General features: G+C 47.5%; 1 protein-coding gene across 44 annotated transcripts in view; it reads right to left on the reverse strand.

The window, feature by feature from the left end:
• LOC105484109 (calcium voltage-gated channel subunit alpha1 C) overlaps positions 1–27,961 on the reverse strand; it is a 649,973-nt gene that overhangs the window by 324,004 nt on the left and 298,008 nt on the right. The window lies entirely within an intron of this gene.

The raw sequence follows: 27,961 nt of genomic DNA on the forward strand, positions 1-27,961 counted from the left end.
GAAGGAAGTGAGGGAAGAAAAAAAAAAAGGCAAGAACAACCAAGCAATGGCCGAGAGCAATGAAGATTTAGCAGCCTGTGAAGTGGTGAGGGAGCATTCTTCCCCATGGGGAGTATTTTATCCCTGACATTATTTAGAATGACCAGGTCATGACAACAATACAAAGTAGACCACCGTTCTGTGAGTTTTATGATTGTTTTTAAATTTCCCATAGACAACCACTCCCCTCTTGCCCGCACAGAGTAGACGGCTACCATGGGCCTGTGCTTGGTTCGCCCCGTAGACACTGGTTGGCATCTACGTGCTTATGTTTGATGATTTGAGGAATCATGGGTAATGAAGACGGGCGCTTTTGTGGCGGCACAGTCCAACCCTGTGATGTTCTAATGTAAAAACAATTTTAAAAGACTGCAGATTGGAGAGGCCATAGAGCGGTGCTGGAATCTGGCATTCGAACCCATCCACACGCAGGGGCCTGTGCTTCTCTTAGGATGCCTGGAACTCTCCTGGAAGCTGTTCCTATTTTTCTAGCTTGTGTTTCTGGAGCTGTTTCTACCTCTAGAATCTACTCACAAGACCTAGCACTTCACTCATTCCCAAGTATTTACTAACTCAGTTGTGGTTGTTAATTGTGTTATTTCTAGATTTTATCATCATTATTACTGGAAGAAACTAAAGTCCAAAGAAGGGTATGGGAGTCCAGTGAGCTCCTGGCAGAAGAGAAGTCATGACTCGGCTCTGCGGGGGATCATACTCTTCACACCCACTCCAACCCTCTTCTGGGCTCAAGACCACCAGATCACTGCCAGATCCCTCAGCAAGGCCAGTTCACTCAGCTCTCATTTCCCAAAGCTCACGGGAGCCCTCGGGCCTACCTTCTTGCACATTTTCCCACATAGGAGAGCCGGCGAATTCTCCCACGGGACACAAGGAGGCCTTGTGTGTTCTTCTGAAGGCACGGAGAAGCAGAAGGAGCTCCAGGAGCCAGGCGGACTCCCTTGCCATCCTTTCCTCTCCTCATTAGCCGTGTGAACTTGGGCCAGCCACAAAATGCTTGCGAACCTCACTTTACGCAGCTGTGAAATGGGGATGATCTGCCCCAGCTGTTAAGTGAGCAGTGCAGACTGGAGGAGAAAAAGGACATGGAACGTGTGCTCGATGTTCAGCACCTGTGGCTGTGGTGAAGGAGGTATGGGGTGTGTCTTTAGGATTTCCTGGCTGTCTCCCCACAATCAAAATGGCAGCATGAGCCATGCCAACAGCATATAAAACAAAACCCTAAATCCCTCGGCATCAGGGGCCTAGCATATGTGCGACGGCCGCTGCAAGGCTAGGCTGGGCGGTGAGCTCCTTGCAGGCTGTGAGGAGGTCAGGGTGCAGCGCTGCTGTAGCTAGGAGTATGTGTGTTTGCCACGTTTGTCCTTGCACTGCATGAAAGCCCCTGAATCCTGGGCTTCGGCATGACAACATCACATCTCAGGGCTCTGCTGAGAGTCCTCCCAGCGTGTACTGACAAACAGCACGGGGACCGGGAGAGGAGGGCCTTGAGCCCGCACACAGCCCTGCTCGGTGAAACCCACAGCTCACGCTGGCGTTTAAATGCTAACTATGGGCTCCCAGGACAGCCCCTTTAATTTCTTCTTTTGTTGGCCAGGTCCCAGCCCTTCCTTCTCCTCCAGGCCCCTCCTCAAATATCGCACCAGCTGGGGAGCTGCTCCACCCCTAATTATTACCCTGGGGCTGCCAAGATGCTGGCTCTACCCCCGCAGAGGATGGCGGCACAGCACAGAACGTGACAACAGCAGCAGCAGGTGGCCCCAGCAGAAAAGGCCTGATCATGGTCCCTGCGATTCCTGCCATCCCTGGCCAGCTAGCGGGCGTAGCGAGCATGCTTTGTGTGGCGCAGGGGCTCTGCATTCTTAGGGCACCGCCACTTCTCACCCCATCTCTGTGAAGCAGGGAGGAGGTGGGGGGGTTTCTGTGCAGCAATGCATGCCCAAGACACACTCTTCTAGTCAAGAATGTAGGACTGCTTAGCCTAGAGCAGCAGAATCCCAGTTAGGGTTTCATGTTGGGGTTCCTGGCGGTGGTCTTGCCCTCCACACAGCTCCCCAAGGGAAAGCGCTCCTGTGAGCAGAAATATACTGCAGCTCACAGTCCCCTAGCCCATTAGAGAAAGGCAGGACAACCCTTCGGAAGCAAGCAAAGTTTGCCTCCAGCAGCTCCCAGAGCCTTCCTTGCACACTTATTTGTCCACCTGTCTGCCTAAGCTGTGCCTTCATCCAACCACCCACTCATTTTTGCTGAGAACCTAATGAATGCGGGCTCTGTGCTACATGCTGGGGATACAAAGGTGGTGCCATTTGCCCCCCTCCTCAAGCACAGGTACTCAGGGGGCACCATCCATTTGTATTTTTTTTTTTTTTTTTTTGAGAGGGAGTCTCGCTCTGTCGCCCAGGCTGGAGTGCAGCGGTGCAATCTCAGCTCACTGCAAGCTCCACCTCCCGGGTTCCCGCCATTCTCCTGCCTCAGCCTCCCGAGTAGCTGGGACTACAGGCGCCGCCACCTCGCCTGGCTAATTTTTTGTATTTTCAGTAGAGACGGGGTTTCACTGTGGTCTCTATCTCCTGACCTTGTGATCCGCCCGCCTCGGCCTCCCAAAGTGCTGGGATTACAGGCATGAGCCACTGCGCCCGGCCCCATTTGTATTTTATGAGGACTCTGCAATAAGAAGGAGAAAAACGGGTGCTTGTCCTCACACACAGAGGCTCAGAGGTCAATGGCTTGCCCGAAGCTACACAGGAGGTCACCAAGTCATGACTCCAACCTGGACTTCTGATCTAGAGTGTCCTCCATGGCAGTGTGTTCTCTAATGGCAAAAACAGACCATTTCCCCAAGCAATGGCTGAGACTAAAGGGGCAGCTCTGGCCTTGAGTGTGGCTGCTCCTTCTACGGGGCGATCATGTCATTTCACTCAGTGTTTCTCAAACACCTGCTAGTGCCAGGCCCTGTGCTGGGCACCAGCCAAACAGCCTGGGGCCCTGCTGGTCCTCTTCCCCCTTTCTGATTTGCTTGCTTGGTTGTTTGGTTCTAGGTTGGTTTAGTCTTTGATACTCCTCCCATGTGAGAAGGTCCTGACTGATTTCATCCCAGGGAAGGAAGACAGTTCCCAATCAAGAGGTGTGGCCAACATCTTTCGACTTCCACCAATGAGCTCTGGGCACAACCGGTGGGCTAAAGACTCTCCATGGATTATATCCACACTGTCAGAACTGTGAAGTTAGGCACTGTCTCTAACTCAATATGTTAAGATACATATACGAAGACAAGGACTTGATTTAATAACAGCAGCAATAATCAGCATCCTTAGGGTATGCTGTACAAAGAAAAGAGACAACGGCCTGAAAAACCCACAGGTGGCACTTCAATACTAACTATAAATGGAAAGTTGAAATACCTCAGAAAGGAAACATCCGATCAGCAGGGAAGAGCTTTGTAAATCATAGAATGGTATCAGTGAGTGTGATGCTGGGAACCTCCAGGCTAACTCCTTCACTTGGTGGTCAGAAAGCTAAGACTTAAGAGTGCTTACGGTGCCGCGGGAGCCGGAGGCGGGCCAGACCCAGGACACGCATCTCCTGAGCCCCACGCCAGGCCTGTTCTGCTGAGCCCTGACACCAAGCATCGTTTGCGGGGCATCGTTCTCAGCAGAACCCCAAGCAAGCCCTGCCTATACCCTGCAGATGTCAGCCCAGCCTGCCCCATGAGGCAGCACAGGGAAGATGCCGGCCCTTCTTCGGCAGAGTCTCAACCATCCTGTCTCCTTGGCGGCCGCTCAGCACAGGCACATCTGCTGCCCGGAGAAAAGGGCAGAGTGTGAGAAGTGCACCCTGCACCGGGTTCATGTTCCAACCCTGACTTTCTCTGGCCTGCTGACCTTGAAAGAATCACTAATCCTGTCTCATCTTGTGCCCCATCTGAACACTGGGGCAATACTCTTATCTCTGAAAGCTTTTGTAAAGACGAAGACGTCGATTGTCACTGGAAGCACCTTATCACTGTTATCTCCCAGTTCCCAGACAACGCCACCAAGCTCTGAGGCTCTCCTGCCACAGATCCCCCCTGAAGCCATCCTGCTCTCCAGTGAACCCCACTTCTAGTGCATACGTGGCTTTGAGAGCGAGGAAACCAGCCTCGGCCTCATTGCTTGCTTTCCCGACCGTGCTGGTTGGATGCAGCAGGGATCATGTTGACTGGAGATGGTTTATTTGTCACTAATGCTGATGTGTCATCCCTGCAGCAGTGGTTATCACCCGCTATTAGTATTCTTTGTCTGCTGAGTGAATGGTTGAGGGGGCCTGCGCTGGAGTGGACAGAAGAGGGGAAGACAAACTGTGGAGTCAGGAGCCGCTGTGTGGGTGTGAGCCAGCAGGGAGTCCTGACCGCTCTGTCAAGGCCTCAGAGTAGGAAAACCACGCTGGCCGAGTTCCCACCCCGAGGCCTGGCCCACAGAGGGCCAATGTGGCGTGGGTTGTGATATGCTATTGAGACGGGCAGAGGGTTGGTGGCCTTGAATGCCATGGCTGGCATATTGAGTTACAAACAATAACACCCAGTCCCCAGTCATGGGAAAATAAGCAGGGCTTAGGAAGGCCCCAATGGGAGCCACAAATAACACCAAAGCAGAAAATGGTGAAAACAATTGCCACCACAATAAGAAACCACATAGAACCGAAACTTACGGCCAAATTTCCCACATACTGCAATCAACAGTCCATTACTAAAAAACTCCAGCATACTGGGGAAGGATGCAGGACCAGAGGCAGGCAAAGAAGATGAAGCAGAAAAGGAAGAGAAGATAAAAACGAGCGCTGGTAAGTAAAAGCGCGTGTGGGAAGACTGCTAGTCTACCGTCCACTCGTCGCAGGGCGGGAGAGGGTGCAGGGTTCTAGCACCGGAGGCCCAGCCCTGGCTGGCGGTGCTGTGATGTGGGCCAGGTCCCTTGACCACTGTGGCAACCAAGTTCCCTCATCTGTAAAATAAAGACTGGACCCAGCGATCTCTAAGGGCCCCGCCAGCTCTAGAATTCTAAGAAAAAGGAATTCGGAATACCCCTTGAAGGTTGGCATAATAAAGTTCATCATGCACAAGAGAGGAAAAATGGGACTGGACTTATTGATACTGGAGAAAAGCATGAGGTTTGACTTGCAAATCACCTTCAAGCCTAAGAAGGACGGCAAATATCTTTTTTTTAATCGCCACTAATAGAAAGGCAAAAGGAAAATGGGCTTGAAGAGGGCTCGTTAAGGCAGCTGGAACAAATTCATAAACATGAATATAATTCTGTTGCTTTCCTTCTAAAATACTTTCAATGGTTCCCATATCTATCACTTAAAATCCCATCTCTCCCCCGCTCACAAGCCCTACAGCCACAGCCCCTGGATCCACACCAAACTCCTGCCCTATTGCTCTGCCCAGTTCAGAGCACTCCATGCTGGCCTCTGCATGCTGCCTGGGACTCCCTCTCTCTAGCTTGTCCCAGGGGAGGCTCCTCAGGGCACTCGGGCCTCAGTGTCACCTCAGGAGACCTCTGCCGATCACTCACCTTGCAGCCTCCCACATAACTCCCCACTGAGTCACTCCGTTTTATATTCATGGTCCTGACATTTCCCTTTCTTTACTTATTGTCTATCTCCCTCATGAGAATGTAGGTGCCAGGAGAGGAGAAACCCCGTTTACGTTATTCAGTGCTCAGGGTCTAGAACAGAGCCTGCCACATGAAGAAGCTCAGTGAGCATTTGTTGAATGAATGAGGGGTGACAAGTAAGGAATATAAGTAGAAAAAATATGGATGTTTTCCCCAAGGAAGGCTGAAAGGCACTCAAATGAAGGGTTGGGGAGAATCATGGATCCTCCTTCACTAAAGGTCTCTTTAAAGAACAGCGAGATGCTTTCCTGTCAATAATGATCCGGTTCCTTGTCACTTCTCCAGCCACAGACCAGACCAGGAATGTGCCGAGCACCCCAGGCCGGCTGCCCACTTTGTGACACACAGAAGCCAACATCCCACGTTCCTTTGGACGGTGAGTCAAGGAGCTTCTCGGCACCGGACTTGCTGGCCTCTCCCGGGGCTGCCCCCGCATCCATCTGCTGCCATTGCTAATAAGACCCTGGCCTCTTAGGCCTGCCCAGGGAGCTGCCATCACACTACTGGCATGTCCCTGGGCCCCTGCGGCTGACACGACTTCTCATCAGCCAGCCAGGCCGACGGACAGGCCTCGAGGGACGTGCCAGGGGGCATGCTGACGGATGGATTGGCCTTGGAAAGGGAGGCGGTAGGGATTGATCCTCAAACTACATTTTAATCTGATGAAGACACTAAAGGGATCCATTGCTTTATTTTTGTAGGTTGCCAAAAAAAAAAAAAAAAAGGGGAATGTGAATTTATTTATTATCATTATTATTTCGGTAATGTGGGGGATGAAAGGCAGGCAGGCAGGATTACGTGGGTTGTGGGAAAATGGAATATTTTCCAGGACTACATGTGTCCATCTCTCCTGGATGCACTGGAGATCAGAGAGAGAAGCCCCTGCTGGAGATCTACCTGTGTTGGAAGGTGCAACGAGTCAACCTGATGTTGCTATAGGAACAAGATTCCTCCCCAGCGTCATGGCAACAGACTCCAGTGTGTCAGGCGCGCGGTCTGCTCACACTGACACAGTGAGCTCAGGCAGAGAGCAGCAAGGGGCGGGGAGTCGTGGGGGAGGCTGTACACAGATCTCTTCCTAAACCAATTAGCTGAAAGCTCAAATAAATGAGGCTCACTCTGAACGGAGATGATGACGGGAGTTGCGCATCTTTGTTGGAATAACTGCAGGACACCGGGGATGTCATCAAACTTTGGGGTCCCATCTGTGGTTTTCTACGTCATATACTATCTGTTGTCATAATAAGGGGTTTCACTGAGGAAGGCTCCTTCCAGGGTCAAGTAAAACAACAAATGATAAACAACCAAACCAACAAAACAAAACCCAAAAGAATGGGCCATTCTGAAGTCCATGAGCAATATTCTATTTCCTTCATGAATTTCTAAGTGACAATGAACTTCCCCACCATCTAGGAGCATCTAAGAGGGGAAGGAAGAAAATTGCAGCACCCGTTCCCCTTAAGGGCTTTTAACAATCAACATCAATTTCTTTGGCCTGGTGGTAGAGCCCAGCATCCAGGTAGAAATGTGGATCTGAAAAGAACGGCCTCCAGTCTGTGATTTAATTCCACAAGTTTCAACACTATTGTCCAAGAGTCTGAGATAAAAAAAAAAAAAAGGCATATGTCACTTAGTATGTGTTCCTTGTGTGCCATATATATTTTTTTTCTAGGCTCTCTATACCATCAGGCTTGAGAATAGCTCCTTATTTCTTGCTCTTGACCTAAGGTGATGGTTCTTAAAGTATGATTCCTGGAGCAGCAGTGGTAGCAGCAGCAACATCACTTGAGAGCTTGTCAGAAATGCAAATTCTCAGGTCCTCACCTGAGACCTGCAGAATCAGAAACTATGGAGGTGGGGTCCAGCACTCTTTTAACAAGCTCCTCAGGTGCTTGTGCTGTAAAGGTTGAAAACCACTGGCCTAAGGAGTCTATGCCCCTTCAACACCTTCTTTCTGCCCACCTGGGCCTCCAGTCAGTCAGTGATGGGACGGCAGAAATCCTACGGCTGAGTCTTTTGGAGACTTCTATTCCAACTTCTGCCCAATGAAGCCTCTTGGTCTCACTCCTCAAGGATGATTTTTGTCCTGGCGAGCTCACCGTTTTGCAAGATGAACACTTAACTACACCTTACATGGTTCTAAAACCTGCCTCTCCCTTTCACTCTTACCCCAAATCTAGTTCTGCTTCCCGAAGCTACTCAGAATGAGTCTGATTTTTCATCCTCATGTAGCCCTTTATGTATGTGAAATCAGCTATTCCATTGCCCCTGAGTATTCCTGTTTCCAGGTAAAACATTCCTAGATCCCTCTGCAGTTCCTTATGTAACAGTTTCCAGATGGTTCCCCTGGACCCCCTCACTGAATGTGACCAACATGAGATAAGGATACACCTTGATCCTCTTTAAACTTGGAAAGCAGATGTGCCTGACTGTACAGAGCACAGGGACTGCCCTCTCCCCACCTGGACACGGCAGACCGTCACCAAGGCAACCCAGGTCAGCTTCGGTCACAATCACACCACCAAGCCTGGGGCAATGAAATCCCCCTGGTCCTTTTCATAAATGCAAGAGTTAAGTTAGTCCTCTTTCTTTCCTATTTTCTGAGCCTGAGCCCATAACTTAGCATTTCTAATAATAAATTCATCTCATTAGTTTTGGTCCAGAATTTTTATTAAGATACTATTGAATTTATTTTTATACTGCACAAAAATGTGATATTATGCATATTTATTTTCCTTTTAAACTTTATTCAAATTCATATGCTGCCCATATGTTTTATATCCTATTAATGTAAAATGAGCATTTCAACTTGTTGGCTTCAAAAACATAAGTTTTATTAGCTCATCATATGAATTATAACGCATTTAAACATTCCCCTTTGATGTTAGGTTCTTTCCTCTTTTTTTGCTGCTATACATGAGCTGAAATGAACATCATTATATATAAATATAAAACTTCGTCTAATTATTTTTCAGCCCAAATTCCTAGATGGAAAATTACTAGTAACAGGGTATGAACATTTCAAAGACCTTGATATGCATGGCTAAATTGTTTCCAGAAAGGTTATAACTTTTTTCTATTTCTACCATAGTATATGAGAGCCCATTTCACCACACCTATTGCTAATGTATTTGTTTTTTTTAATCTGTGTTACTTTAATAAGCGAAAAATGGCATCTTCTTTTGATTTATGGTTCTATTTTACTAGTGAGGCTGATTTTAAAAATCAAAATGTATTTACCAGTGTGCAGTTTATATTTTGTGAATAAATCTGTTCACATCCTTTGCCAAATTTTCTAATGAGGATATGTTTTTTTAATTGATTTCCAAGATCTCCTTATACAGCAGCAATAGAGTCTGTGTCCATCACTTTAATAAACATTTTCCCAGTGTGTGTTTGCCTTCCAAAACTTTCTGTAATTCTTCTGTGTGTAAAAGTTTTCTATTTTTATGAGTTGAATCTCGGTCTCTTCTTTTGTGCCTTCTTCCATTACTTTCACGTTTATAAAGTCTTCCGTAATTCTGAAGGCAGTTAAATATTCATTCTCCCTCAAGCCTTACGGTTTGTTATCTTTCATTTAACTATTTGAATCCATCTGTAATTTGCTTTGTCTAAATGTATAAGATAGGTGTGTAGCCTGGGCGTGGTGGCTCACGCCTGTAATCCCAGCACTTTGGGAGGCCGAGGCAGGAGGATCACCTGAGATCAGGAGTTCAAGACCAGCCTGGCCAACATGGTGAAACTCTGTTTCTACTAAAAATACAAAAAAATTAACTGGGTGCAGTGGCACGCACCTGTAATCCCAGCTACTCAGGAGGCTGAGGCAGGAGAATTGCTTGAACCTGGGAGGCGGGGGTTGTGGTGAGCCAAGATTGCGTCACTGCACTCCAGCTTGGGCGACAGAGTAAGACTTTGTCTCAAAAAAAAAAAAAAAAAAAAAAAAAGGTATGTAAAGTTATTTTCTTTCCAAATACTTACCAATCCAGTCCCTGGCCTCACCCACCTTCCTTAGAACTTCCTGGCTTCCTTTACCATATAGTAGGTTCTCATGAGCCATAGATGCACCACATACTAGTTTCATTTTTTAGACAAACACCTTAAAGTTATTTTTACCATACATGAATTGAGGGTAATTTTAAACTGGTTTTGTAAGGGAAAACAGATTTTGTTTTCTAGTACACAGTATATGCTACTTTGGAGACACATAGGAGGATGCAAATTTTCTTCTGCCTTTGACTAATGCATTACTTTAAACTAATGCATTACTTTATGGCTCTGGCCTTCTACTTTTAAAATGGTGCTGTTGCATACAAGGTTATTTTGGACACATTTATTTTCAAAAATTTTATTTTATGCCCCAATACATATCATTACTAGAGGCTGTTTCCTGGCTGTTTGTTTCATAGCTCTGTCTGTGGATTCCTTTACCTGCACCATTCTGTTCAACCGTAGGAATTCTGTTTCTTATCCTTTCCTCACTGTGCTAATGACATGTCTTTCTTGGTAAATTTCACCTGGTTATTTTTCCAGATAAACTCTAGAATTATTTTTCTAAGCACTCTCCTTCTTTCTACTCACCACCAAAACAACAAACAATGCCCAAACCAAAAAAACAAACAAAGAAAATACACCCTGGGCTGTTGATTAGGATTTTTTTTTAACTCATGAATTAATTTGGAAAGATTTGGCATCTTCAGATATTCAATCTTTCCTATAGAAATATGACATGTTTTCATTTATTCAAGCTGTTCTTCTATATCTTTTAGTTAAATTTAATTTTGTCATACAGTACCATGTGTTTAGAATATTTTCCCTAAGCACATTTTAAAAGTTTTATAATTATTGTAAATAGGAATTATTTTCCATTTTATTTTCTAGATGGTCATTTTTGGTATATAAAAGCTATTGATTATTACACTATTTATATCATATCCAGTCACATTTCTTGAGCCCTTTTATTAATGCTAACCATTTTCTAGGATTATAATAACACTGTTTGCAAATATTGATAATTTTCTCTCTTCCTTTCTGTGTCCCACTTTGTTGCAACCCCTCGACCTTTCACAATGCTGACTGGCAATGGTTCAAGTGCACATTCCTTTCTTGTTCTTGATTTTAAAGGAAATGCTTCCAGGATGTCATCACTAAATGTTTGCTGTTAATTTCAGGTATATATTCTTTATCATATTAGGTATCATTCTATTCCTAGTATTTTAAGAGTTGTATTTAAAATGGATATTGAGTTTTATTGCATGCTTCATTTTTTAGTTGACTTACCAATGTGACACATTACACTAGTAAATTTCCTAGCATTGACTAGTTCTTGAATTCATTGGCTGTGTCTTACCTAACTGTGAATCCAATGGATTCCATTTTATTTCATTTTTATTTTTTCATCTGTGTACATATATAAGGTTATTCTAAAACTTTTTTGGTGACATCTTTGTCAAAATAATGCTAATTTTATTAAATAAATTTTTAACTTTAATGTTCTTCTGCATTTTGAAACAAATGATCTGAACTTGGAAATTTATATTTTTCTAAAAAGTTACAATTAAGATTTTCAAATTTCTTAGCATACCACTATGAACAGCATTCATTCTCTTATGCTATTATGTTTCCTTATTAATTTTGGCTCTTTTTTATTTCTAAATTTCCAGAGGTAAATTAATTTATTAAATTTTGTATTTTATAGCACCAGCTGCTTTATATTATAAATCTATTCTGATACTGCTTCCTAATGAATTAATTAAACTTTGAGCCTTTATGCAACAATTTGTTTTAGTGTCTCCTGTACAGAATATGGATACATTTTCTGTTTTAACCAAAATCTGTAAATCTTAAACTTTTAATAATAAGAGTGTTTAACCCACTTACATATTTTAGCAGAGTTAAACGTTCAACCGTACTTCTGTCATTTTGTTTTATGCTTCTGGATATCTGTATGTTTACTTTCTCATTTTTTGTTTCATAGAGCAGGAGGCCCCAGTCCCCACAATGGTGGACCAGTACCGGTCCACAGCCTGTTAGGAACCGGCTGTGCAGCAGGAGGTGAGCTGCGGGCGAGCAAGCACTACTCCCTGAGCTCTGCCTCCTCTCGGCATTAGATTCTCATAAGAGCTCGACCGCTATTGTGAACTGTGCATGTGAGCGATCGAGGTTGCGTGCTCCTTATGAAAATCTAATGACTGATGATCTGAGGTGGAACAGCTTCATCCCAAAACCCTGCCCCTATCCCTTCAGTCAGTGGAAAAATTATCTTCCATGAGACTGGTGTGATATGGACCCACCCAAATCTCATCTAGAATTGGAATCCTCCTGTGTCAGGGGAGGGGCCCGGTGGGAGGTGATTGAATCATGGGGGCAGACTTCCCCTTACTGTTCTCATGACAGTGAGTGAGTTCTCATGAGATCTGGTTGTTTGAAAGTGTGTAGCACTTTCCCTTTGTGCATGCACTCTTTCTCTACCCTGCTTTGCTGTGGCAAAACATGCTTGCTTCCCCTTTGCCTTCTGCCATGATTGTAAATTTCCTGAGGCTTCCAGGCCACACTTCCTGTACAGCCTGTGGAACTGTGAGTCAATTAAACCTCTTTTATTCATAAATTACCGAGTCTCAGGTAGTTCTTTATAACAGTGTGAGAACAGACTAGTACGTGGTCCCTGGTGCCGAAAGGTTTGGGGACAGCTGTCATATACTTTTGTTTTATCCTGATGTTTTTGAAAGTTGGAAACCCTGATTTTTAGCCTTTATACTTGTTAAAAACATTCGCAACTTAAACTTCTATAATTTACAAAGTTCAAAACAAAACTTTAACTCATGGTTCCCTTCATTAAGACAAGTAAGTTTCAAAATACATGTAACACCTGCTTCCCTCCAGCACCTAATATTTCCTTGTCATTACCAATTTAGTCTTGTATTATACAGGCAATTTCTTATATTATTTCTCAAAATATTATTTTTATTTTTTATTTTTTAAATTTGTTATTATACTTTAAATTCTAGGGTATGTGTGCACAGCGTGCAGGTTTGTTACATATGTATGCATGTGCCATGTCGGTGTGCTGCACCCATTAACTCATCATTAAAATATTATTTTTAAAAGTAAATTCTAATTTTTCTTTTGTAACTATCATTAACATAGTTATTTTTATTAATACTACTAATAAAGTTGATTTATTATGCTCTTGCCCATGATGCCTCAGCTCTATTTAACTGGTTTCAATTCACCATTGGTCCATTTTATACTACGTTGGGGTCCTTGATTTTCATTCATCTCAGTCACTTGGAACATTAAAAATTAATTGACTCATTGTTTCTAGAGGAGGACACGTGTGCTTTATTTTCTGAGATCTCGCATATTTTCATATGTCTTCATGATATTTTTCTGCCTGAATCACATCTCATTCAACAATCCAGCTCTTCGGGTCTGTCAGCGGATAGACATGTGAAGTGCAGGCCAGAAAAATGCCTCTCAATTCATCCATTCCCACCGGTAGGAATTCCACTTCCTCTTTAGCACCCCTTGATTTACAATGTGATTGGAAGTTTTAAACTTGTTGGCATATTTATGGCACTTTATTTATATGTTCTTAGGACGTATATCAAGCATATTTGATCTCCCGTCATGTTAAATTAAAAACCACCATGGATTTTTTAAATATTGTTTTCTATGCATTATTTCTATGGCATTAGTCATCTCTCCCAACTTTGTGTCTTCAACAAACTCGTTAAGTTTCTATTTTGCAGTTTCACAAAGGCCGGTAGTAGACATGCTGACTAGGCCTGAGCCCCGTGACAATGAACTGAAGTCCTCCCGCCAAACTGACATCAATCTGTTAATCTGCATTTTTGGGCCAGTGTCGGCCTATCAAGTATTAACATATTTCTCCATATTTTTCAAAAGAAGTCATGATAGATGTCCCTCAATGCCTTAATAAAATCAACACTATCTTCAGTATTCTTTTGATCTAAACCTAGTAGACCTACAATAAAAGAAAGTTCAGTTAATTCGCCATCTTCCTAAAATTACCAATTTCTTTTGAAAGCACACACACTATCTTTTAAAGAAGATACCCTGCCGGGCGCGGTGGCTCAAGCCTGTAATCCCAGCACTTTGGGAGGCTGAGGTGGGCAGATCATGAGGTCAGGAGATCGAGACCACCCTGGCTAACATGGTGAAACCCCGTCTCTATTAAAAATACAAAAAATTAGCCGGGTGTAGTGGCGGGCGCCTGTAGTCCCAGCTACTCAGGAGGCTGAGGCAGGAGAATGGCGTGAACCCAGGAGGTGGAGCTTGCAGTGAGCCGAGATCGCACCACTGCACTCCAGCCTGGGTGACAGAGCGAGACTCCATCCCCACCCCCTCCCAAAAAAAAAAACAAAAAAAAAAACGAAGAATATCTCCTAAGAGTCTTCCAGGAATTAGCATCGACCTCACTCTCCTAGAGCCTCCTAGCTGTAGAAAATCAAAATGTTTTGCTTCTCTGGCCTCTACACACACTCCATAATTTCACAGAGATCACTGTCAGAAGCTTTAAGAAAATATCAGGAGGTTCTTCCACTACTTGGGATCAAGCTGGACAAGAAAGACTGGAATGCTTCGTAAATGCATTGGGTCAATTCCCTTGTGGCGGCGTCTGCCGTGCTGCATCTGGCCTGTAGGCCACTCATAGGCTGTTGCTTCCTCATTCTGCTTCTTGCCTTAAATTCACCGCAGAGGCCCATGTGGTATTCTCAGCATTCTCTGCAAGCCCCTGCTTGTTGTACTCTTCTTGAACTACCTTCTTTTCAGAGACTCTCCTGGAATCACAAGATCGTTCTCTTCTCTGTGCTTCTTGAGGTCTCCGTGGCTGACCTCCATGGGCTGAGTTCTGTATGGCAGTCTCTGCTTTCAGGAGGAGGAGCCCGAAATGACTGGTCTCTCTCCTCCACGATTTCCTCACCCCAACTAACTCTTCCTCTTTCTCAGAAGTGAGTCCAGCATGGCCATCCCTAGAGCTGCTCCCACTTCTTCTTGAGAGCCGGACCTCTCAGCAGCTCATGGCAAGAGTGTATTTAAATGTTCTGCTTTTAGCCAAGTGAAATTTCTAGCAGAAGATGAGACTATTGCCTCTGCACTATTTTCTGAACGGTATTAAGAGGTCACTATTCCTATCTTTGTTTATACAGGCAGGCTGTGATACATTTCCACAATATAACTTAAGTTCCTCTCTGTATCCTTACTAAGTCTCTGCACTGGGCCGTCACACCAGGTTTACAGGTGTGGACTTCATAGATGTCTGGTCCACTCCCAGCCTCTCCCACCGGTGCTGCACCTTTCAAACAAGGTGTGCACTTTTACTGCCACTGCCAGGTCTTAAATTGAAAACCACCTCTCAGAGACACCTGTAAAAATGGCATTTTCCCTACTGCATTCACATTTTAAATTTATTTCCTTTGTCTTTAAATGCATCCACCTAGAGACTTTCAAAATCACGCCAATAATGGAGAACAAAAAGGAACTAAAAGGAGGGTGCGGGCCTTCACTCTGGCCTCACCTCTCATTTAGGTCTGAAGACTCACATCAAATGCAGTGGACCTTGGGGCTGGTCTGGAGCTGGGATGCTGACTGGTAAGTTAGGCTGTCCTTGGAGGAGACCAAGGATCAGTCCACCCTCTCTGCTAACCTGGCACTCAAAGCTCTAAGGGCTGGTTGTCACCAGGCAACAGGGGATGATGGCACTGGCCTCCTGGCCTCCAGGCCCGCCAGTAAGTTTGGATCACACCTGCTACCGTCGCTCAGGGGGTCTGCCTACTATTCGAACATTCCTAACCTTCTCCCTTCCAACCTGTGCTTCACTTACAGTTCCAAGAAGAAGCAGAGACCTTCTTTACTGTCCCCCTGCCCCAAACCTTAATACACACCATTGTCCAGCCCAAGACACTCAAGAAAATTAAGACTCCAGAGGCTAGAAGAGACCTTCCAGGTTATGTTGCTCAACCTCCCACATTACATTGTGGCTATTCTTATACAGCGATCACCTTCAGGGGAAAGAAAGAAAAAAGCTCTAGAAAACAGGAAGCAGGGAGGGTGGGGAGAGGCAGAGGCTGGGGTGGGGTGGGCACTGTGGAGCACTCCCTCAGCGGGAACCCAGCAAACTGGGGAAGGATTCACCAAGAACAGAATAGACAGAGACATCTGCAAACAGCGCCAGATATCCGCCTCTCCTCCGACAGCTGAAAGTGGCTTTGCGAGTTCGGGTTGGTAACTTATTTGCAGTGGACTACCTAATTGGTTGAGCCAGGTCAAAATGATGTGGAGTTTATAAAAACAGGAATATAGGCTGGGCACGGTGGCTCAAGCCTGTAATCCCAGCACTTTGGGAGGTCGAGACGGGCGGATCACGAGGTCAGGCGATCGAGACCATCCTGGCTAACACGGTGAAACCCCGTCTCTACTAAAAAAAACTAGCCGGACTGGTGGCGGCGCCTGTGGTCCCAGCTACTTGGGAAGCTGAGGCAGGAGAATGGCGTGAACCCGGGAGGCGGAGCTTGCAGTGAGCTGAGATCCGGCCACTGCACTCCAGCCTGGGTGACAAAGCGAGACTCCGTCTCAAAACAAACAAACAAACAAACAAAAAAAACCAAAACAGGAATATAGATATGATACGGAGAGGGGAAGAATGATCATTCGAGTGGTTTCCAAGATCCTCCGCAGTGTATGCTGAGATGAGACAAGGTGGGTTTCCAGAGAGAAGCAGGCCCCTAATCAGGAAGCCGTCCAAGGTAGCTTGTCTCCTCATGGGGAACCTCCAAGGGCAGACAATGCTATGGTCAGCCAGGGAGAGGGCACAGCTGGGGCAGGAGGATGCAGGGCTGGCTCTTGGGAGAGGGAAGTGTTCCTCTGGAGGGCCGTACTGTGACCGTGTGGGATCGCAAGAGCTCACTCCTGAGGGAAGGAGGCAGTTCGGCCCAGCTGCCTGACACCTACTCACCCCAGGCCATTATCACATACGACTAACAACCTGTTATGGCCACCGGGAGGATTTTGAGGAGGGAACTTCTTTTATGTAGAGATTTCCTTAGGGTGAGAAACCATCTCCTATCATCCAGTTCCCACTTGAGTTGGAGGAAGGCTCCCCTGTGTCTGCCTGGCACAGCTGCCCTGATGCCCGCTGGGCCTAGAATCTGGGCTGGGCCATGTGTGCACCTGGGGCCAAGCCGTCCCTCACTGCTCTCTTTCCATTCTCCCTCATTACAGTCTGCAGCCACAGGAGAGAGAGGGCCGCAGGCCTGATCTGAGCCCTCGCAGAAAAAAAAAAAATTCTTAACTGTAAAACTCAGCTTTGCCCATAAAAACACTGAGTGCCTAATGTGCCTTCCACACAGACGGAACGATCAGAACTAGGCTCTGCTTTCAGGAGGATTATGGTCCAGCTGGAGAGGACACACATGCACCCCAGCAGGAGAACAAGTGAAGCCTTGAACTGTGTGGTCTTGAAATAAGTTCAGTACAAATGTTGAGGAATAGCTAGACTAGCCTGGGTGGGTCTACGGGGAAGGAAGGACTTCCACGGGCCATAAAAACAGGTAGGATTCAGAAGGAGTAAAGGAGAAGGGAAGTATCCCAAGTCGCGGGCCCATGTGCGTGAAGGCCAAGATATCCACTCTAAGATGGGATCCTTCAATCTCTGGCACTGCACACAGGCTTGGAAAGCATCACAGCATGCAGGCACACACATGCTGCACACCTGGGCCCCCTGCTACCACACTGGATATGTACCTTCGAGCCCTCTCAGAGTAGGGGCTACACCGTATGCCTCTGTATGTCCCCAGCACGTAGCACAGTGTCTGTGGCCAGGTGGACATACGACCTGCCTGTGCACACACAGAGCCACTACTTTTAGGCACCAGCTGTGTGCTAGGTACTAAACCAGACACCTAATACATATGATGTCTAATGCCAATGAATGGCCTGTGGGTGGAGATTATTACTCTAATTTACAAATGAGGAAATCCAGACTCAAGACAATCAGTTGATCAAGATCAACAGTCGGTCTGAGGCAGAGCTCCATGTCACACTCCATCTGTCTCCAGGATCTCTCCTTTCTTGTGCTATGTTATAGCGAAAGTCTACTGCTCTGAGCAACTCAGCGGTGGCATTTGCTTATCAGGGCTACCCTTTGCCTTCGACCTTGGTTCTCCCCATCTAAGCCAGCTCACCTGGAACTTATATAGATTCATTAGAATTCGGTTCAGCTGCAGAAATAAAACAAAAGATAATAGTGGCTTTATTTTTCTCTCACAGAAAAGATGTCTGAAGAGAGACAGTCCTGGGATGGGATGGCAGCCCCATGGTCATCATATCCCAGGCTTTTAGCTTTCTGCTTTGCCATCCTTAATGCCTGGCTTCTATCTTATGGTCTAAAGTGGCTGCTAGATCTCCAGCCATTATAACTGCATCCTGGGCAAGAGGGAGAGAGGAAGAAGGGAGGGAAGGAGAAATGAAGGGGGGAAGGGAGAAAGGAAAAAAGATCCTTTCCTTATCTTTTTAAAGGAAGCTTCCTTAAATTATAGCATAGAATAATTTAGTTTATCTCTACCATTGTCCAGAGCTCACCTGGCCATGCAGGACACTGGAAAATCTACTATTATAGTCTAGGTAGCAATGTGCTCCAAATCAGGTTTAGTTACTAAGGAGGAAGGCTGGGATAGGCAGCTAGCAATTTTTCTTATACTAACATTTCATTATTATTGTTGAAGTGTCAGGGTGTGGCTGGTCCCAAAAGCTTAGAAGCAAAATTAATAATTGATATTGGAGCTTTTTTTTTTTTTTTTTTTTTTTTTTTAAAGTACCACCACAATCTGGAATTTGGCAGGGAACAAGCAAATAAGTGTGTGAAATAATGATCCCAGCCCCTCAACCTTCCTAGTATCCCCAAGAACAATACTCACTGATTCCAAGCAAAACATTTAAAACATACACAAAACTGTTCTGAGGCCAAAGAACAGAATCTGTAGTTTGGTATGCTGCCACCAAGGGACCAGAGAGCTTGCGCATGGTCGTGTGTGGTGAACGGCAGACCCACACACAAGCTGAGCTAGCTGGAGACGAGTGGATTCGTGTATTTTTCCCTCATCCTTCCCAACTTCCCCAAGATAAGTTATGCAAGGAAAAGAAAACATTGAATTTAAAATACTTCACTACGAAATATTACACTGAATCTACGACTTTATACTCTTCGAGCACTGCAATTCTTCAAGCAGCCAGCAGAGACAGAAAGGTAGAGCTGGAGGGACCCTAGAGACTGTCCAGTCCGAGTGCCTCCTTTTCCAGAGAAAGAAACTGCGATGGGGAGAGGTAAAATAACCTGCTCAAGCTCAAGGGACATACATCTCTTGACTCCCAGGCTCATTCCATTCTAGCCCCTGTGGGGCAGCGGTTGCGTCTGAAGGACCCCTTGGCATTGGCAAACTCCACAGAACTGTGACCAAAGACTTCAGTGACTGCCGGTGAAGTCCAGACAAAAACATGGAACGAGTATTTTTCCCAGCACCCTTGTGATTAAGGAGAGACACAGGGATTCTTCAGAGCTGTAGGGCAGCTTTGATGCCTCAGGGTCCATTCCAAGTGACCCAGCAGGGATGCTGGATGGAGCCACTGGGGCAGGTGTGGCCTGGGCTCCGGAGCAGCTCATGGGCAGTGGGGGGCAAGTGTGGCCTGGGCTCTGGAGCAGCTCATGGGCAGTGGGGGGCACGTGTGGCCTGGGCTCTGGAGCAGCTCATGGGCAGTGGGGGGCAGGTGTGGCCCGGGCTCCGGAGCAGCTCGTGGGCAGTGGAAGCTCTAGCGGGATGCTGCAGGGAACAATCAGAGGAATCTGGGGAGGCGCTTCCTCTTTCTTCACATCACCAGCCTTTTGGTTCTCAATGAGTTAGTTCTGCATTTCGCCTGGCGGGGGGGGGGGGGGAGAGGGGGAGAGAGAGAGAGAGAGAGAGAGAGAGAGAGTGTGTGTGTGTGTGTGTGTGTGTGTGTGTGTGTGTGTGTACAGACACCTGGACTTTCCTCCCAGAAATCCTAAACCAGGAGGTCTGGATAGGGCCCACGAAATTGTATTTTTACCACGTGTCCCTGGAGATGCTGAGGCAGCCATCTCGCTACTATCTGAGGACAAGGGATCGGAAGCTGTGTACCGGATGACTCACAGAAGCCCTACCGCCATCCCAGTGCTGCTCTCGTCTGGAAAGACTGCTCGGTGGAAGAGCTTGTGATCCATTCTGCCTTGCTATAATTAACAGACCCTGTGATAAGAAGTTCTTCCTGCAGCCTCAGGCTCCCCTACCTCCCACTTCAAGTGTCTTTTCTTCCCTGGTAATGGGAAGCCAGTCTCCGTGTCCTAACCCTCTACAAACTGAAAGCCTGTTACTAGGTCACCTGTCAGCCTCTCTGTCCCAGTTAAATCATCCCCGTTCCTCTTACCATTCATCCATGCTCCTACTTTCCAACCCATCAATCATTTCCCTGCTTTTCTCTAAATGCTCTCCAAGTTCTCTCCAGTCCCCCTGAGTTGTCTTTGTTCCTAATTCTTCCCTTGAACAGTTTGTGTCTTGTGAGATTTTAAAAAAAAAAAATCCTGCTCCAAAAGGATTCGAAGGCTATTTTGACAAGATTAATTTAAGAAACCTCCCTGCAGCATCACAGCAAACCGGGAAAGAGGGCAGGTTGCATAAGAAAGTCTAAGGAAGGTAGTACAATAAATACTCCATTGTCTCCATGGCAACACACCCCAAAAGTTTTCTGGATGCTCACAGAGGCAGAAAGGTGAGTCTACGGGCTGAAAGTCCCACCCGCTGGCTCACCAGAAAGCCAGGAAGGACGACTTAGCTTTCCCTCCATTCACATGGCAGAGATCCGGGCAAGATGGGAGTACCCGAAGGACCCAGCAAGTGGAGAAAACAGAATCGAATGTGGGAACCAGAGAGCAAAGGGGAGGAGTGTAGGAGATGGTGGGTCACCGCTGACCCCTGCTGACAATGGCATCTGTTTAAACCATAAGCAGAAATTCACTTTTAAGAAGATTTTTAAGGAAGGCAAAAAGCTTTCTCAAGGGGATGATATGAAAAATCAGCCAGGAGAGGTGGAAGGAGAAAGAAAGGAAGCAAGACCAAGGGTAGAACAAAGAGAGACAAAGTTCAGGGGCTGCAGACCTATTTTCTCCAAAGAGCCGAAGGAAAGGGAGAAGACAGCAGAGGGAAGAGAGGGCAGTGGAAGAGGCACGGAAATGGAGTGAGAATCTGCCTTCCCCGTCTTGGGGTCCAGAAAAACACCGACTGCACCTCCAGTGAGGACAGTGACTGTAGGCTTTGCTGGAAACTTGGGAAAGTGGGCACCAGTTTCTAAATATTTCCCAAGAGGTGATCTCACAGAACAGCCGTGTGGGCGTGCGTACTGTTCTCTCACCCACAAACTGCCCACCGCTCGCGGTTAACCTGGATTGTACGGTTTCCAGAAAGCCTAGTGCACTTAGAAGCTCGTCATTTAGCACTTCTCCTTTCCTTCAAATCCTTTCTTCTATGATAATTTTTGTCTTCCCAACAGAATTGGCACTTATTTCTCATAAATTCCTAACACTACGGCCACTGACTTTAGACAGCACAGTTAATTTCTGGTACTGCCACTTACTAGGTGTGGCCCGGAGGAAGTCTGTAAATCTTAGCCTCAATCTCTTGGTCCAATAAATGGAAAGGGTTGTAATGAGATTTTAAAGAGATGATGTAATTATATGCCAAGAAACATTCGCTGAATATGAATGCCTCTATCTCTTTCTGCACTGGATATGCTGAAGATGACAAAGAGAGAGAGAGACACACACACACACACACACACAGAAGAGGACACTATTTCTCTCAGGCCAGCCCAGTGGCAGATGGGCTGGGGTGGACACAGCCTCCTGGAGAATGGCACCTCCTTCTTCCATCCTATGCTGAGGTCAGGCATTTCCTTTGGAAAACCACTCTGGGGCCTCCGTAGCTGATGAGATAAGGAATTATCAGTGACCCTTCCTCAAATGGTGAACATGTTGGGTAAGAACACTTTAGATGCGACTATGATAAATTACCAGTGGGGAAGGGCCATATGTTTTGTTGTGATTCCTTTTTTGAGACAGAGTTTCACTCTTGTTGCCCAGCTGGAGTGCAATGGTGCGATCTTGGTTCACTGTAACCTCCACCTCCTGGGTTCAAGCGATTCTCTTGCCTCAGGCTCCCGAGTAGCTGGGATTACAGGCACCCGCCACCATGTCCGGTTAATTTTTGTATTTTTTAGTAGAGACAGGGTTTCATCATGTTGGCCAGGCTGGTCTCGAACTGCTGACCTCAGGTGATCCGCCCGCCTCGGCCTCCCAAAGTGTTGGGATTACAGGTGTGAACCACTGCGCCCGGCTGATTTCTTTCTTTCTTTTTTTAAAAGGAAAAAAACCCTAACAAATAAAAAACAAGCAGACTAAAGCCCTTCTCCACCCTTTGGTTCAATTCTAAACCCTGGCCCAATAGCCAATTTTGTTGGTGAGCCTCTTTGTTCACTAATTAGCAATTATAAACAGCTAGAGAGAGGATTACTCACCTTGAGAAGAGGGAATTGTGGGCTCAAGAGGGATGTCACTTAGGGAGAAAAGAAGAACCTCTCCAGATATAAGATGAACCAAACAAAACATGCCCCAAATTAGATACATCTTTCAGAAGGCCAAGAAAAGAAAACACAGCTCTGTTTGCCTCCACATGGCCAACATGCCACCCCCTGGTTTCTGGGTAGCTCCACGCTCTAGTACCTACTTTCATCGGGAAACAGAGATGCCAGCTGCCTTGGGGCAAGGTGATTCTCTTGTAATTTTAGGCCTGCTTGAAACCAGGGCGTGTAGCTGGGGAACAGCAGGTTGTTCTGGATGGAACAGAAAATCCAATCTTGGAAAGAAGGAAAGCCTCACTTCTAATCTTGTCCAGTTTTGGTTCTCATCAATGAGCGACACATAAAAAGCCCAGAGAAGACTGTGTATATTGCAAGCACAGCTTAAAAACACCCAGGCAAAGCAGCCTTGAGTTTCAAGACCCCATGGAGGATGGAAGGATGGGCAGAGACTGCATTTTTGAGAAGCGGATAAAAAGGATGCCGCAGCACTCTAGAATGGCCAAGGCTCTGGGACTCTGAGTTTGAGACCGGTCATTATTGCCTGCTAGCTCTGTGACCCTGGGCACGCAACATGATCTGTCTGTGCCCCAGCGGCCTCATCTGTGGAATGGGAACGCAGATGGAGGGGAGTCGAGCAATGTATACAGAGCACTTAGTATATTGGGGAGAGGCACATGAGCTGATCAAGTCCAGCCTCTGCCTGGAAGTAGGGAAGAATTTTTATTCCCATTTTCAGAGGAAGGCAAGCCCACAGGTCCAGGTCAGACAGCGCTGGTGAAGGGGCTGGCCACACAGAGGTCATCTGCCTCTTCAGGTCATGTTTCTTCCACCTCACCGGAGCACTCACACAAACGGTGTGCCCCTAATGCGCTACCGGTGTGACAGGCTCTGCCCCCACAGCCTTGGGGCCAAGGGCAGGGCCTGGGCCAGCTGCCTGCGGGCCCCCTTTCCCGGGCATACAGTTCAGATGGAAGCATCTTCTATGTGGGTTCCCATGTGAGAACGCTGAGACGCTCAGCTCCACACCACACTGCCTCTCGGTGTAGACTCTGGACAGTCCTGCACTTTTCCAACTTAACTCAACAGACAGTTGGGGCCGGGGCTGTTTTTGGCCCCATCACTTTTGGGACGAGAAGGTCAGAGAATTATGTGTGTCATTAAGATGCACAGTAAATGAGGAGTGTTTAAAACCATTCAAGGCCACAGCTTACAAGCATTTTCAATTTTCACTCTCGTCCCTAAGCCCCCAGTCTAGGCCACGGAGGTCACGTCTTGATTGTGAAGCAAAGGAAAGACTGAGCTACTGCACCAGGTAATTGGTGCATTTGCCTAATGATCTGCAGGGCGGCTTAGGTTCAATTCGATTTGATTCTGTTTAACTAAATGAATTCAATTCAGCCCCATTTATTGAGTGTCCAGCTAAATGCCATGTCTCACCCTGGTTCCTGGGGGTTGGGGACCTGGAGGAGTGGGTTGGGGCGAGATGCAAGTCGCTGTGTGCTGCCCTCGGGGAGGTCACAGGACGGAGCTGAACAGACAGGGAGACGTGTAGACGTCTCAGCTCAGCACTGCTGACTCGTTGGGCTGGATCCTCCTCTGGGGTGGCACTGCCCCGTCTGCCGTAGGCTCTTCAGCAGCACCCCTGGCCTCTACCCGCTAGATGCCAGTAGCACCCCTTTCAGTTGTGATGACCAAATCTGTCTCCACACACTGCCAAATGTCCCCGGGTGGTAAAATCGCCCCCATTGCAAGCCATCGCTGTAATTGGACGTTAAATATAATTTTCCATAAAAGAGGTATAAACCAAGTGTCAGGTGGGCCAAGAAACAGGTGACCAGGGCGGACTCAGTAGACAAAGTGACATTTGGGCTGGGCCTAAGAGAGTCAGTAGGGTTTTGACAAGTCTTATTTCTACCTCATGAGGAAAAAATACAGCAGCAGGAGATATGAGGACCCAGTGTCAAGGGACTTGGCATAACCCACAGGCTACAGTGAGCTTCTGAAAATACTGAACCACGGTGGCACCCACCAGCCAAAGTGAGTCCAGGGAGCAGCCTTCCACGGAGGAAATGTGGGGAGGTGGGAGGTCCTGGATGGGGGATGGACACTCAGGGACACAGGACAGTTGAAGTTTCTCAATATTTTAACAACTGATATGGCCATGCAGCCACACGTCCGTGAACGTCAGCCAGCTTCTCCCCCTCTGGAGGAGGGCAGATCCCAAAGTTTAATCCACTCTTGGTCTTAAGTGAAGGCTTAATCAGCGCTGACCTGACAATGTTGGAAAGCCGTTTTCTCTGCAGTAGTTCACACTGACAGTGTGTGCAGTAGACGGTAAGCATGATAAATACCCAGCGGGAGGGAGCACAGAGTTGGGTTTGCTGCAGTAGGTTTAATATGCAACTTTACGCAATGTTACAGTTCCTTCTTCAGCCCTCCATTCCACCCCACGCCCAGACCCATCCTCACACCTGCACTTCCAGGACGTGGCTTCATTTCACTCAGGTCGCTCGGCCTGCCCAAGCGCACACCTGGGTAACGTAAATTTCCTCACCAAAACAGAATCTAAAGGTGCGGGGAAACGACCCGCTCTGCAATGGTTATTCCGGCTGAGCCTGGAAGGTGGAGAGCAGCCCAGGGAAATGAGAATGAAACCAGAAGTCAAGGCCGGTCTTGCTGTGTCCGGAGAAGGCAAAAGCAGGTGTAAGGCCCAACTGACACGGAGGATTCTCTTGCCGTGCTCAGAAAAGCCAAATTACAAGCCACTCTGTGGTCAGGAGTGTTTGGGCTCTCCCTGGAGGCCAGGAGAAAGGATGGACCCCATTCCTGGGTTCTCCCAACCAGAAGCACGCACTTCTCACAAGCACAGCTAGGAGAGCATGCATGCAGAAAGGCACTTTCCCTCTTTCAGGTCTCAAAGATGGAATTCAGTTCAGCTGCTGGCGAGGCTCTCCTTCCCCTTCTCAACAGTCTCCCTTTCCGCCCAGCATTTCCCTACAGGCTGCAGTCATAGCGGCAGCCCTGGCTAGCCGTGTTCTCGCACCTCTAAAGAAAGATTTGGCTTATCACCACTCCAAGCAGGTGGCTGCAGAGCGACCTGGAGGCGCCAGAGGAAACACAAAGCTGTGTGCGTGACCTTCTGCTCTGTGTTTCCTGCCCTGCACGGCTTCTGTGACAGGCTTAGGCAAGAGAGCCAGGTGAGGGTGCGAGGACAGAGGGACTCGGACAGCCTAACTGTGCAGGGCCCACATGAAAGGCGGGGCTTCCACTGGGTTAAGGGGTTCTGGAAAAACAGACTCCCTCCAGTCCTTCCCGACGGCCCCCACTCCATCCCCATCAGCATTTCAGAGCAACCTCCCAGCTCTGTCACTTTCACCCAGCTCCCGGGACCCTGCCGTGGTCGCCGGGCAGGCGTCTGTCTCCGGATTCTCCTTCCTCTAACCCGTGTGAACACAGTAGCCAGATTAATCACACCCAAACATGACTAGCATCTCATCCTACCACACACAGAAGGCCCACTGCTGACGGCAGGACACTGCGGCACCACAGCCCTGCATTCGGGACCAGGAGGTGTGCTCCCAGCTGCCCTGACCTCCTTCCCCTGCCTCTTCCCACACGGCTCTGCCTCAGCCAAGCCATCTCATCAGAATCCCACAAACAGGTTTGGACCATCTCAGCCCTGGGCCTACACTGTATCTCCCACCCGCAGGCAGCCTCCCCTTTAAGTCCCCTCTAGATTGAGGGATGGGTCATGCTCTACTTCCTCCAGGAAGCCCTTCAAACCAGAGTCTTCTCCCTGAGCAACACACTGGGGGCACTTGGCAAATCCAAGGACAGAGGCTCCTGACCCGTCTCCTCCATGGGGCCCTTTGGACCTCGACTTGATGGAAGCAGACCCTCCAAGTCTCCCTCTCCACCTCCTGCTGCAGGGGGCCCCAGGGCTCCGAGAGGCCCAGGTGCTGAGTGTGGTAGTGCTGCCTGTCAGGACAGTCTTCCAAGGCAGCAGCATAGAAGTGCTCCCGGCATGGGACACGCAGGGAGGATAAGAGCACAGCCGGGAGACGAGGTTGTCCCCGTGGGCTTCGGAATTTCCCAGCACCAAGGGGGCTCACTCTGCTGTCTGGATCAGGCCTTGGAGACTTGCGGGGTGGGAGAGAGCTTCTGCACAGGCCAGCATCTCTCCCCGGGAAAATTCCACCCACCTGCCAGACTCAGCTTGAGGCCACTTTCTCCAGGACAACAGCCCCCAGCATCCCAGTCAGACTGACGTGGCCTTCCTCTAAACTCCCTCCCACCTAACCTGCTTCCGCGCCAATTCCACAGGTGACTTTCCCCCAGCACCCAGAACGCCGCCTTGCACGTGGAACGCTCAACCAAGATTACTTTAAGGACAAGGTTCCTTAAAAATAACATTCCCCCCTTTTCTTCCACAATAACAACCCATCAGTCCCTTGTGTGTACGCTTCATAAGTTGAAAATGCATTTGTCTTGCAGAGTCTGATGTGATCCTCAGCAGTGCTCTGAGAAAGTCAATGTGACATCATTATCCGGTCTCACAGATGGCAACACTGGGGGTCAAAGGGGCCTTCTCAGATCCTGTATCACAACCAAGAGGTAGGGCAGGATTAGTCCTGGACTCATTTTTCTTTGCCAGACACTCAACAGTCCACAGAGTCTATTTCCCCCAATAAATAATGCAGGGCTAATTCAGCATCCTTGGGGGTAATCAGCATCTCCCCACCAAGATAAAGAAAGGAGGCCATTACTGGAAAAGGCGGGATGACAGCAGCGACACAGAATTCACCTGGCATGTCTTGTGAAGGTCTTCAAACCCGACCACGTTTCCCCAAATCTTCCTGCAACCCACGCACATCAAATGCAGGCAGCTTATTTTGTATGATTGATGAAGACTTTTTTTTAGCATAAGAATTTAATTACAGGGTAACTGCATTTCCAGAGGGCCTGTCAATTGAGGTCTCACCATACAGACCTTCTGACAACCTTAGGCAGCCTAGGAGACCTCGTCAACTGAGCAGAAGAGTGGGAGAAGAAAGTAACGTTTTCAAGTCGGGGCCTCTGCCAAGGCCCGCAGTGCAGGTCTGAGCTTCTCGCCTAATGATGTTCTAGACTGTCTGTCTTCTCACCAAGCTGCTACAGAGCAAACTAGAAACAAAGAAAGGGAATTTTTGTGGCTCTGGGGACAGGGTGATTGTGCTGCATTTGGGGTGAAAGCCTGACATTTCAGCCAACACATTTCTGAGTCAGACCACAGAGAACAGGGCAGGTTACTAAGGGCTGCTGCACTGGGCAGACAGAAAACCTGACAAGACTGGAATCTTAGCTTTGTCCTCAGGCCTTTCCAGAGCCTGGGGATGTCTTTTCCTTGCTTCTGTCTCCTTGTTGGGTCATTTCCGGACCCAGGGTGTGCGGAAGAGGCGGTGGGCGCGTATTTAACCGTAAGGGTGTGGAAAGGGGAAACCCAAGGAAGCACCTGCAGAGCCCGCACGGGAGGAAATGTGCTCTCGTGACCCCAAGCCAGGACACAGGTGTGCAAGGCTGTTTTCCATTCTGCAGCATGGTACACATCAACC

The sequence above is a fragment of the Macaca nemestrina genome, chromosome 10 (assembly GCF_043159975.1).
Source record: "Macaca nemestrina isolate mMacNem1 chromosome 10, mMacNem.hap1, whole genome shotgun sequence".
In the NCBI taxonomy this organism is placed as follows: Eukaryota; Metazoa; Chordata; class Mammalia; order Primates; family Cercopithecidae; genus Macaca; species Macaca nemestrina.